Source organism: Centropristis striata, chromosome 23 (genome assembly GCF_030273125.1).
Source record: "Centropristis striata isolate RG_2023a ecotype Rhode Island chromosome 23, C.striata_1.0, whole genome shotgun sequence".
NCBI lineage: Eukaryota > Metazoa > Chordata > Actinopteri > Perciformes > Serranidae > Centropristis > Centropristis striata.
The window spans coordinates 4,159,033-4,169,969 of record NC_081539.1 but is presented as its reverse complement, the minus strand read 5'-3'; the positions used below and the strand labels follow the sequence as shown (position 1 = coordinate 4,169,969).

General features: G+C 35.0%; 1 protein-coding gene across 3 annotated transcripts in view; it reads left to right on the top strand.

Annotated features, from left to right (window-relative positions):
• Positions 1 to 3,760: 3,760 nt before the first annotated feature.
• The window catches only part of arhgef4 (Rho guanine nucleotide exchange factor (GEF) 4), a 98,759-nt gene continuing 91,582 nt past the window's right edge, over positions 3,761 to 10,937 (top strand). For all 3 annotated transcript variants that reach the window (XM_059326916.1, XM_059326915.1, XM_059326917.1), the window contains exon 1: positions 3,761 to 3,887. The gene's annotated coding sequence lies outside the window, so the exon portion shown is untranslated. The remainder of the gene's footprint in view (positions 3,888 to 10,937) is intronic.

Below are 10,937 nucleotides of genomic sequence, written 5' to 3'. Positions count from 1 at the left end.
CAAGTTTTCTCATATCCAACCTGTAAGAGAAAACCCAGAACACTGTGGAGCGATGATGTCTCCCATCTGAAGGCAGGGCCGGCTCTAGGCATAGAGCGCCATCTGCTGGAGGAAGAAAAATAATAATAATAATTTTTGATGCCCCTTGTCGCCCTCCCTTCGTGTTCTGTCTTGAAAATAATAAATATTAACAAAATAAATAAACAGACAAACAATGACATTTTATCACTTGTGCTGCTGAGTCACGTGACGTGTGGTCATTGCCTTGCCCCCCTTTAGACGGTCAGACCGCTGTCACAGAGGTCACGTCCAGTAACAGACACGTTCTGTTTTAAATAAATCTCACAAGATTAAACGGCCGTCAAAGCTCTCCGGTGTTCAGTATCGAAAGAGAAGAAAAGAGGAGAAGAAGTCCCACTCTTTTTTTAAATGCCGTTTTGTGTGAAGACGTTTCATTTGTATTAGCTTGCTAGCTAGGTTGAAATAAAGCAATGCTAGCTTAACACAGTTAACTCTATGGAGTCTTGGGCTATTTTGTCCATTTTTGAATCCAAAATGTATTTTTTGTGTCTTTGTGGTCATTTTGTGTCTGTTGTTGTGTCTTTTTTAGTCATTTTGTCTTTTTTAGTCATTTTGTGTCTTTTTTAGTCATTTTGTGTCTTTTTTTAGTCCTTTAGTCCAACATAAAATGTGATTTTGAATCTTTTTTTGACTTTCAAAACACTATCATGCTCAATAAAGAATTTAAAATGTGTCAAATGTGACCAAAGGTGTCAAATCTAACATATAAGAGGGTTCCATCCAGTTCTATCATTTGATACTAAATATATTTGAGCTTGTCTCCAGTTTTACTTGGTATATCATCATCAAACTGAAACTGGCCTCATGGAGTTTACAGCCAGAACTTTAGAGGTAAATTTACAGTAGGGCTCCACGCTGCTTTGTTTTCTAGTCTGGATGGAGTCAACAAGTCTGGATTATTTGGAGCTTTTGGAGACTCCACAGGGTTAAATCACATTTTTGCGGGGTTTGCATTTTCATCGTCTCTCTTGTCTCTGACTTTGTTAGCGGTCTCCAGCTGTGCTTCTCTATAAATTTACTTGTAAGTTAATAATTCTATAGACAGACAGGTGTATTATATAGCCTGGTTGGCACTATGGGCAAACAAAAACAGGAGTTCCCCCTCCGTGAAACAGCAAGCGGAGCTGTTCAACACCAATGGATCTCACCTAGGGCACCAAGTGGACTAGAGCCGGCCCTGTCTGAAGGATATGGCTGGATTTCCTTGGTTTTCACCTTTGCCTGGAACTGGATAAGTAATAAACAGCCAATAAGGACTGTGAATTGTCAAGGACTAGTCTTGAATATTTACCAGAGGAGTCAAGTAACGAGTAAGTAAGGTAACAAAATACTTTGTTACCTTACTTAAGTAGATATTTTGGGTATCTGTACTTTACGTGAGTAATGAATGTGAATATTTTTGACACCTTTGATATTTATAGACACCATCAGTCATGAAATACTGTTTCAACACTTCTTTTCTCCTTTTATTCTGTTCTCACTGTTGTTTCAGAAGTTCCACAGGGTGGGTGTGAAGGAGGGGGATCTGTGTCAGCCCACCTATGTTTACCCTGAAGAGGTGAAGATGTTGATCCGTTCTGTCTTTTCTAATGACGTCTGTGACTTCCCTGATCCCTGCCATCATCAGGTGAGTGATACGGTTTTAGTCTCTGTAGTCGTGTCAGGTATGTCAGGTAGGCCCGCGGGCCAATTGTGGCCCTCGTGATGATATTTTGTGGCCCCCACCTTGATATGAAAGTTTAATGTGAGTTTTATATGAATGGCACTTTACCGTGTTGTGTGTGGAAGGTCCCTTTAATTACTTTTTTTGGTAATGTTGTGTCTTTTTTTCATAATTTTGTGTCTTTTTTGGTAATTTTGTGTCTTTTTTAGTAATTTTGTGTATTTTTTTGGTCATTTTGTGTCTTTTTTCATTCATTTTGTGTCTTTTTTAAGTAATTTTGTTTTTTTTCCGTCATTTTGTGTCCTTTTTTTTAGTAATTTTTTTGTCTTTTTTTGTCATTTTGTGTCTTTTTAAAGTAATTTAGTTTTTTTCTGTCATTTTGTGCCTTTTTAGTAATTTTGTGTCTTTTTTTGGTCATTTTGATACTGCCTCCAGCGGGCCCCAGGTAATTAGAGTTTGAGACCCCTGATGTACATGAATAAATGTTATATTTAAATTAATATTCATGTGTAAATATAAATAAATATAAATATAAAGTAAATAATAAATATAAAATGTAAATACATAAATATGTATATAAAATGTAAATAAATAACTGTGAATGTCAAATGAAAATGAATAAATCTAAATGTAAATGATTCTGCTGACAATGTCGATGTCAGTGTCCTGAAAAAAACATAAAATCGCAGTATTCATTAATCAGATTTCAACTTAATATCTATTTTTTACCAATTCTCATGAGCAGCTAGTTCTTTATTCTAAGTTGTTATTGTTATATTCAGCCTGTGGTCATAATGGTCATCATGTAATCATGTGTAACTGTGTTTTTGTGTGGTTTCAGGTGGTTTACGTCACTGTGGAGGAGATGCACAAAATTGACATCAACTGAATTGTGTCAATTAATTTGTCTCAACTATCCTGATGTAAAACTTACAGTTTTAGTTCAGTGCCAGTTTTGAAATGTGTTAAGATTATTTCTAATATGTTAGATTGTTATTAGGTTATTTGTAAGGATGGTCACCTGATGCAATGTCATGAACATAAATAATAAAATCCTTCATGGGTTGTTTTGTATCATAAAGTTTGTCTAATTGTTATTTAACAAAATTCAAGAATTCTCTCCTTTGTTCATCAGCAGTAAATAAATAAAAAAGCTGTTCATATTCTGCATATCATTATCATTTCCTAACAGGCTTGACACATTCAGGCTGAATATTTACGTTGTCCAATTCATAAACATAAACTGTAAAAATGTTTGTAGAAATTACAGTAAAAAAACTGTCAAATTACATCAGAAATAGGGCGTGAAATAAATAATTATATATGACCGTAGTAGACACTTTTAATTACCGTAAATAGAAATAAAGAATAATGAATAAAGAATAGCACAAAACTTTTACTTCAACTGCCATGAACTGTAGGAAACACACAGTTTTGCTGTAAAAATATAACATTTTTATGTAAAGATAATGGAGAAATTCCATGATGTCACAATGACACAATTACCCTAAAAATAATGGGAATATTCAGTCTAAATTACAATTTTTGCTCTTATCTAATTGTGTTAACTGTTTCTGCCAGCAGGGGGCGCTATAGTCCAGCCAGCAGTGTGTGTGTGTGTGTGTGTGTGTGTGTGTGTGTGTGTGTGTGTGTGCTGGGTGAATGACAGCAGCCTCACACTGATCCTGGATCAGAGAGAGCAGTCATGGGACTCACAATATGAAAAATGTAACGCGTTTATGCCTCAAAAGTGTCGCGCGGCTCGCTTTAATCTTTAATCATCGACGTGATCTGACGTCATCAGCGTCAGAGAAGCTCCCAGTGGACCAGACAGACAGACAGACAGACAGACAGGATGGTAAAAGTTCTTTAAAGTTCTCTAACTACTCCAACAGCAGCTCGGAGCTCCTCGTGGAGGACCTGCGGACTTCTCCTCCTGATGGATCCGCCGGGCAGCAGCAGAGACTCGGCCCCGGGGAGCGACGCCTCCGGCCGCAGAGAGGAGCCCCGGTGCGGGGTCCCGGTGGTCCCGGTGGTCCCGGAGCCGCCCCGGTACCTCACCTGTGTACCGGAGGGGTCCCGGGCCGCCACCTTCAGCCTGGCGGCTCACCTGTTCTGCTGGGCTCTGCTCCGCTGGTACCAGGTGAGCACAAAGTAACTAAGTACATTTACTCAAGTACTCTACTTGAGTACAATTTTGACTTACTTGTACTTTACTTGAGTATTTCCATTTTATGTAACTTTATACTTCTACTCCACTACATTTTAGAGCAGGGGTCTCAAACTCGCGGCCCGCGGGCCAATTGCGGCCCTTGTGACGATATTTTGTGGCCCCCACCTTGATATGAAAGTTTAATGTGAGTTTTATATGAATGGCACTTTACCGTGTTGGTTTTTTTTTTGTAATTTTGTCTCTTTTAAAAAAATAATTTTGTGTCTTTTTTGGTAATTCTGTGTCTTTTTTTGGTCATTTTGTTTGTTCTTTAAGTAAATTAGTTTTTTTCTGTCATTTTGTGTCTTTTTTGGATCATTTTGTGTCTTTTTTAAATAATTTTGTCTTTTTTGGTCATTTTGTGTCTTTTTTAAGTAATTTTGTGTCTTTTTTTTGGGTCGTTTTGTGTCTTTTTAAAATAATTTAGGTCTTTTTCTGTCATTTTGTGTCTTTTTTGGATCATTTTGTGTCTTTTTTAAATAATTTTGTCTTTTTTGGTCATTTTGTGTCTTTTTTAAGTAATTTTGTGTCTTTTTTTGTGGTCGTTTTGTGTCTTTTTAAAATAATTTAGGTCTTTTTCTGTCATTTTGTGTCTTTTTTGGATCATTTTGTGTCTTTTTTAAATAATTTTGTCTTTTTTGGTCACTTTGTGTCTTTTTTAAGTAATTTTGTGTCTTTTTTTTTGGTCGTTTTGTGTCTTTTTAAAATAATGTAGGTCTTTTTCTGTCATTTTGTGTCTTTTTTCTGTCATTTTGATACTGCCTCCAGCGGCCCCCAGGTAATTTGAGTTTGAGACCCCTGTTTTAGAGGCAAATATTGTACTATTTACTCCACTACATTTATCTGACAGCTTTAGTTACTTTACAGGTCGAGATTTAACATAAAAAAAATACATTTAAAGTGATTTGACTTGTTGTTTTTTAATTAAACCTTGTAACAGTATATTAAATAGTTAAAACGATCCCTAACTTGATCAAGTTACATTTGATTACTTGTGCTGCTTACATAAATACATCATAATATTAATCCAATAATATACTTGATATATATAAAACACTCTGAGTGGGTCCATTCTGCATAACGTGTACTTTTACTTTTGATACTTTAAGTATATTTTGATGCTGATCATTTTTTTTACTTTTACTTCAGTAAGTTTTGAATGCAGGACTTTTACTTGTAGTGGAGTAATTTCACAGTGTGGTATTAGTACTTTTACTTAAGTAAGGGATCTGAATACTTCTCCCTATTAAAGTAACTAAGTAAATTTACTCAAGTACTGTACTTAAGTACAGTTTTGAGGAACTTGTACTTTACTTGAGTATTTCCATTTTATGTCACTTTTTACTTGTACTTCATTTCATTTTTAGGCAACTCTTGTACTTTTTACTCCACTACATTTAGCTGCCAGCTTTAGTTACTTTAGTTACTTTTCAGGTCGAGATTTAACATAAAACATAATAGATTTAAAATGTGTACTAATTAAACCACACAAAGGTTTATTAAGTAGTTAAAATTAGCCCTACCTTGACAACAGTAAATTCAAAGCTAACATAAATGCATCAAAAATAATAATACAATAATATATTTGGACAATCTGAGTGAGTCCATTCTGCATTGCCAATACTTTTACTTTTGATACTTTAAGTACATTTTGATGCTGATACTTTTGTACTTTTACTTCAGTAAGTTTTGAATGCAGGACTTTAACTTGTAGTAATTTCACAGTGTGGTATTAGTACTTTTACTTGAGTAAGGGATCTGAATACTTCTTCCACCACTGGTTGAAATTGAGTTATAACTAAAAATGAACTCTTTGATGTCTGTTTTATCTGGTGACAAAGTTTTGGATTCCAATTTTGCTTTATTTCAGAGAAATAACGATATAAAAATTGCAGTAACTACAAAATCCAACTCAAAACCAAAGCAGATCGCAGTAAGCGTTCAACATGCTTATTTCTAGATTTAATAATCTTAATTTAAGAAATCTTGTCAAGGTAAATTATCTGTGCATGCAGCAAGATCATTTACCTCAGATTTACTGTTTTTATCTTGTTTTTAGACAAACCTTTTTTTGCAGTGTAGTTAAATCAGACTCCAGTGGTGTTTCTAAGATCTGAGGAGCTGTGGAGGGGTTTTGGGGTCGTCCAACTCTGTTTTGATGCTTTTTTTTATGCACTCTGGCACCTGTTTTACATTGAAAATGTGCTACCTCATCACTGAAAAATGTCAACCTGTAGGCCAGCTTTACTTTCCATATTCATTTTAAATTATGTTATGTTAAAAAAGATTAGCATTGCTAGAACTAAGTATTGAGTTGAAACAGAAGACTTGACAAAAAGCTTTTGCACCTTTCAATACAAATTAAATGTGTATTGACATAAGTGTTTGCATACACAAAACAAACAAACAAACAAACAAACAAACAAACCCTTTTGACTGAAATCTATGAGACTAATTGATCTGTACGATACATACACTACTGGTCAAAAGTTTTAGAACACACCAACTTTTACAGAATTGAATTGAAAATGATGCAGTTTAATGTCTCAGTGTACTCTGAAATTAATGCACATTTGCAACATTTAAAATTCTTTATTGAGCATGATAGTGTTTTGACACAAAATGACTTAAAAAAAGAAACAAAATGACCAAAAAAAGACACAAAAAGACACAAAATGACTTACAAAGACATTAAAAGAATTCAAAAATGGACAAAATAGCCCAAGACTCCATAGAGTTAAGTTGTTAACCCATTTCTTGTTCCCTGAAAAAGGCCTACTTGTATAATTCTGAAATGTACATTATTTTCCAGTTTTGGTTAACCTTACCTTTTTTTATTTACCTCTGGCAGTTCACCGCTTACCTTTGGACCCTTTCAAGCTGTTCATTTGACTTGAACTGCTTGAATTTCAATAAAAAACTGGAAAAATTGGGGTGTTCTAAAACTTTTGACCGGTAGTGTATGTGACTAGTGAACCAAACATTTCAGATTTTTTGATAGAACCGTTCCATCTCTAGAACCTGTAGTTTATTCAAACCTGAGGCTAAGAAACGCTCATTTGTATGATTAAATATTCCTAAACTCTGACCTGACAAGACATATCAATATAATAATAATAATAATACTGAAGCAGAAAGTAAAGCACATCCCCCTAATAAGTAGAGCTGCAACAATTATTCGATTAATCGAACAATTATCGATTATTAAATTAATCGTCAACTATTTTGATAATCTAATAATTGCTTTGAGCAGTTTTTTTTAAAGACAATAAGTCCAAATTCTCTGATTTCAGCTTCTTCAATGTGAATATTTCTGGTTTCTTTGTTCTTTTATGACAATAAACTGAATATCTCTTTGGTTTGTGGACAAAACAAGAGATTTGAGGATGTCTTCTTGTGGTTTGGGAAACACTGATTGATATTTTTATACATTTTATTGACCAAACAACTAATCGATTAATCGTTTAAATAATCGACAGATTAATCGATAATGAAAACAATCCTTAGTTGCAGCCCTAGTAATAATAGTGGCTGCTTGGGAGAGTAAACTGGGCGTCCAAATGTGTTGTCAGCTTGTGAAATCACGGGTTTCCAACCACAGAAAAGGCTCATCAAGGGCTTCTCTGTGAGTTTGTTGTTTGTTGCTTTGGGTGTTTCTTGTTAACCCTCTATGGTACGGTGTTGCCCCATTTTTGTCCTGTCAAATTTCTACAATGCATGTTTTTGAGTGATGCGATACTTTAAAAAAGAGGGAAGAGTATAGGGAACCAATAGCAATGCTTTAATTTGTCACATGACCTCCAAAATGTCATTTTCTGGCCCTTTTCCATCTGGAAAAAAATATATTCCTACTGATAGGTGAGTTAAATCTTCATTTTTGATAGTTTCATACACTTAGACTGTTGAAGACATTAATTTCAATGGGTCGTTGGTTCAATGGTTCAATGTTTCCTACAGGCAACATTCAGACAAGAAACCAGTTAAAAAAGTTCCTTTAAATTTAAAATGTTATGTATTGTTCCCTGTTGAAGCTACTGAATCTTTTACACATGTTTATTAAATAAATAATGTTAACATTAATTTAAACTTTTTTTTTCACTTGTGCACTGTTATGGTACAATGTTGCCTACGTGCAACAAACCCCAAAAACTTCCAAAAAAAAGAATTATAAAATTTCTTCAGATTATGTTTATTTAGTCTATTTTAAGACAAAAAAAAAAACACTCCAAACATTATTGACCAAACTGGCATCATAATGCGTACCATAGAGGGTTAACTCCTTGCAGAATTCAAATGTCTATTTAATAGACACAACCACACTTTTTTATGAGCCAACGCTGAAAATAGCTGCTGTGTCTACTTTGCAATTCTTCAATACGTCTTTGTCGTAAGTTTTAGGAATACTTGCAGAACATGTAATACAAATTGCAATTTCATTTCCTTCCTCTGAAGCTGTGAAAAACATGCATACTCAGAACCAGCCACAGCATGTTGAGAGTGATTTATGGAGGACCACAGAAGCCACATTAATTCATTCAGGAGCGCAGATTTTTGAACTTGGGGGGACGAAGCTGTCACCAAATGATTTCAACTCAATGAGTTATTTTTCCACTCCGTGTCTTAACCAAAATGTGTTTTATAGAAATAAATTTAAATGCACTGTAGTGTAAACAACAGCCAACATATTTACATAAATAAAAAGAAGTTTGTACAGGAAATTCCCAGTGCAGCCAAACAAATGTCAAGCCTGTAGAACCAGTGTTTCCCTCAGGATTTTTTTGCCAGAAATATTTGCCCTAAAAGCCTAAATTTGGTGCCTCTCGCACATTCTAATGCCACTATTCCATCTTAATCATTGCATATTTTAATGAATTATTGTAAAGGAGAATAAGGGTTCTTCTATGTTTTATTTAAGGCGTCATATTTGACAGTCTTCTTGTAAATTCTGTGGTGGATTCTGCTAACACATCCATGTGCTCTTATTTTGAAAGCATCATGTGTTTGCTTTTATTTTGAAGGCGGGTCTAACACGTTCTCACCGTAACGCCTTATGGTGTGTTCAATTTATACTCAAAGTCGGAACTTGGAGCTCGGAACAACGTTGAAAATTCTGACAATCGTGTAGACCTTGAACGCACCATTAGCTGCCGGACTCTCTATGTGCTGCAATGTAAATAATCTAACTAACAGAACATTAATCCTGTTTTACTGGAGATGTTTGTCGCTGAAAGTGGGGGGGACGGATCAGGATCACTATGAATCTGGGGGTCAAATAGATTTTGAAATACGTGTCGCTTGAAAATGTATGATATGGGACACTAAATTTGATGATTTTACTGTTTATCACTAAACATATGAGACAACAATCTCTCTCTCACTCGCTCTCTTCTGGCTGCACAGGATGGGAAAACATGTTTTGCCATTTGAAATGCAGTTTTAGAAGGTTTGGGAGGTTTTCTGCATCTCTAATCTGAAGTGCAGAAACATCAGGCCAGACACAAAGAACATGTTCATGAACCAACAAGAGAAAAACTAAAAAAAAAAAAAATTACAGTGCAGCCGGGTGCTGTGTCAGCACTGTGAGCTGAGGCGAGAGTGGCTTATAATGCTTGAGACAAGCAGGAGAACAAGTGAGAGTTTGTGTGTTGTGCTAATTCTTTTCTTGGCAGTTGGCTCGCGCCCCCTTCAGGCTCTAGCTTACTGCTGAGGCTATTTGTGGAGCATCTTAACTCTGAAAACACTGAAGCAAATAAGAGAATACAAGGTTAATTTCATGCTTCACATATTCTCTGATGTTAATTAATGATGAAGTGGCATACATCAATAGTAAAACAAAACAAAAGTATCATTGTTTCCATGATTTTTTCCCCTTTTCTCTCTTTTCTTTCTTTCTCTTCTCCTTATTGTTGTATAGATTTGTGAGGATCACAAACTCTAAGCTATATTTATACATGGTTTATTTTTTATTTCATTTATTTATTTTTCCTCAGGGTAAATGTATGTTGTAATTGTTTGTAATTGTATTCTATTCTGTAGATGGGGTAATTGTATATTGGATTTTATAGTATTGTGATTTTGTATGTCGTTGTAAAAGCCCAACTAGGGACAGGAGTTGAAAATTAGCTGAAGCTATATCTCTATATGCAGCACATTGGATGCATGTCCTGTATCTATGTTAACTACATTGTCCCTATCAAATAAAAAAATAAAAAATAATAATAATTATTGCAAAGGAGAATAGGAGTTCTTCTATGTTTTATTTAAGGCGTCATATTTTGACAGTCTTCTTGCAAATTCTGTGGTGGATTCTGCTAACACATCCATGCTCATGCTCTTATTTTGAAAGCTACATGTATTTGCTTTTAATTTGAAGGTGGGTCTAACACGTTCTTACCGTAACGCCTTATGGTGTGTTTAATTTACACTCAAAGCTCGGAACAACGATGAAAATTCTGACATTCGCGTAGACCTTGAACGCACCATTAGTTGCCGGACTCTCTATGTGCTGCAATGTAAATAAGTCTAACTAACGGAAGCAGATCAAGCATTTATGTAATTAATGATGCCTGATTTTACAATTAAAAGGCATTAATAAACTTAGAAAAAATATTTATTTATTATAAATAATCTCCTTATGTACTTAATGTATACATTGTAGTCATATAATCATCATTCGATAAGGCTAAATAAGACAAATAATGGAGTGTGGTGAACTTGGCACAACATTAAAAAGTCTGTCTGTTGCTATGGCGACCTGGCTCATATATATAAAACACATCACAGAGGCCAGAGACCTGCCTGGATGCAGTTTTAGCTCAGAGCACACATGCCACACACAGAGTGAGAGGACAGAAGGAATCAGCAGTGGTAGTCAAACTCAAATGCTTTATTCTGCCCGGCAACAACATATAACATATAACTACACAATCCATGTGTAGTCCAGTGAAAATTTCACAATGATATCTGTACCAGATTTCATGT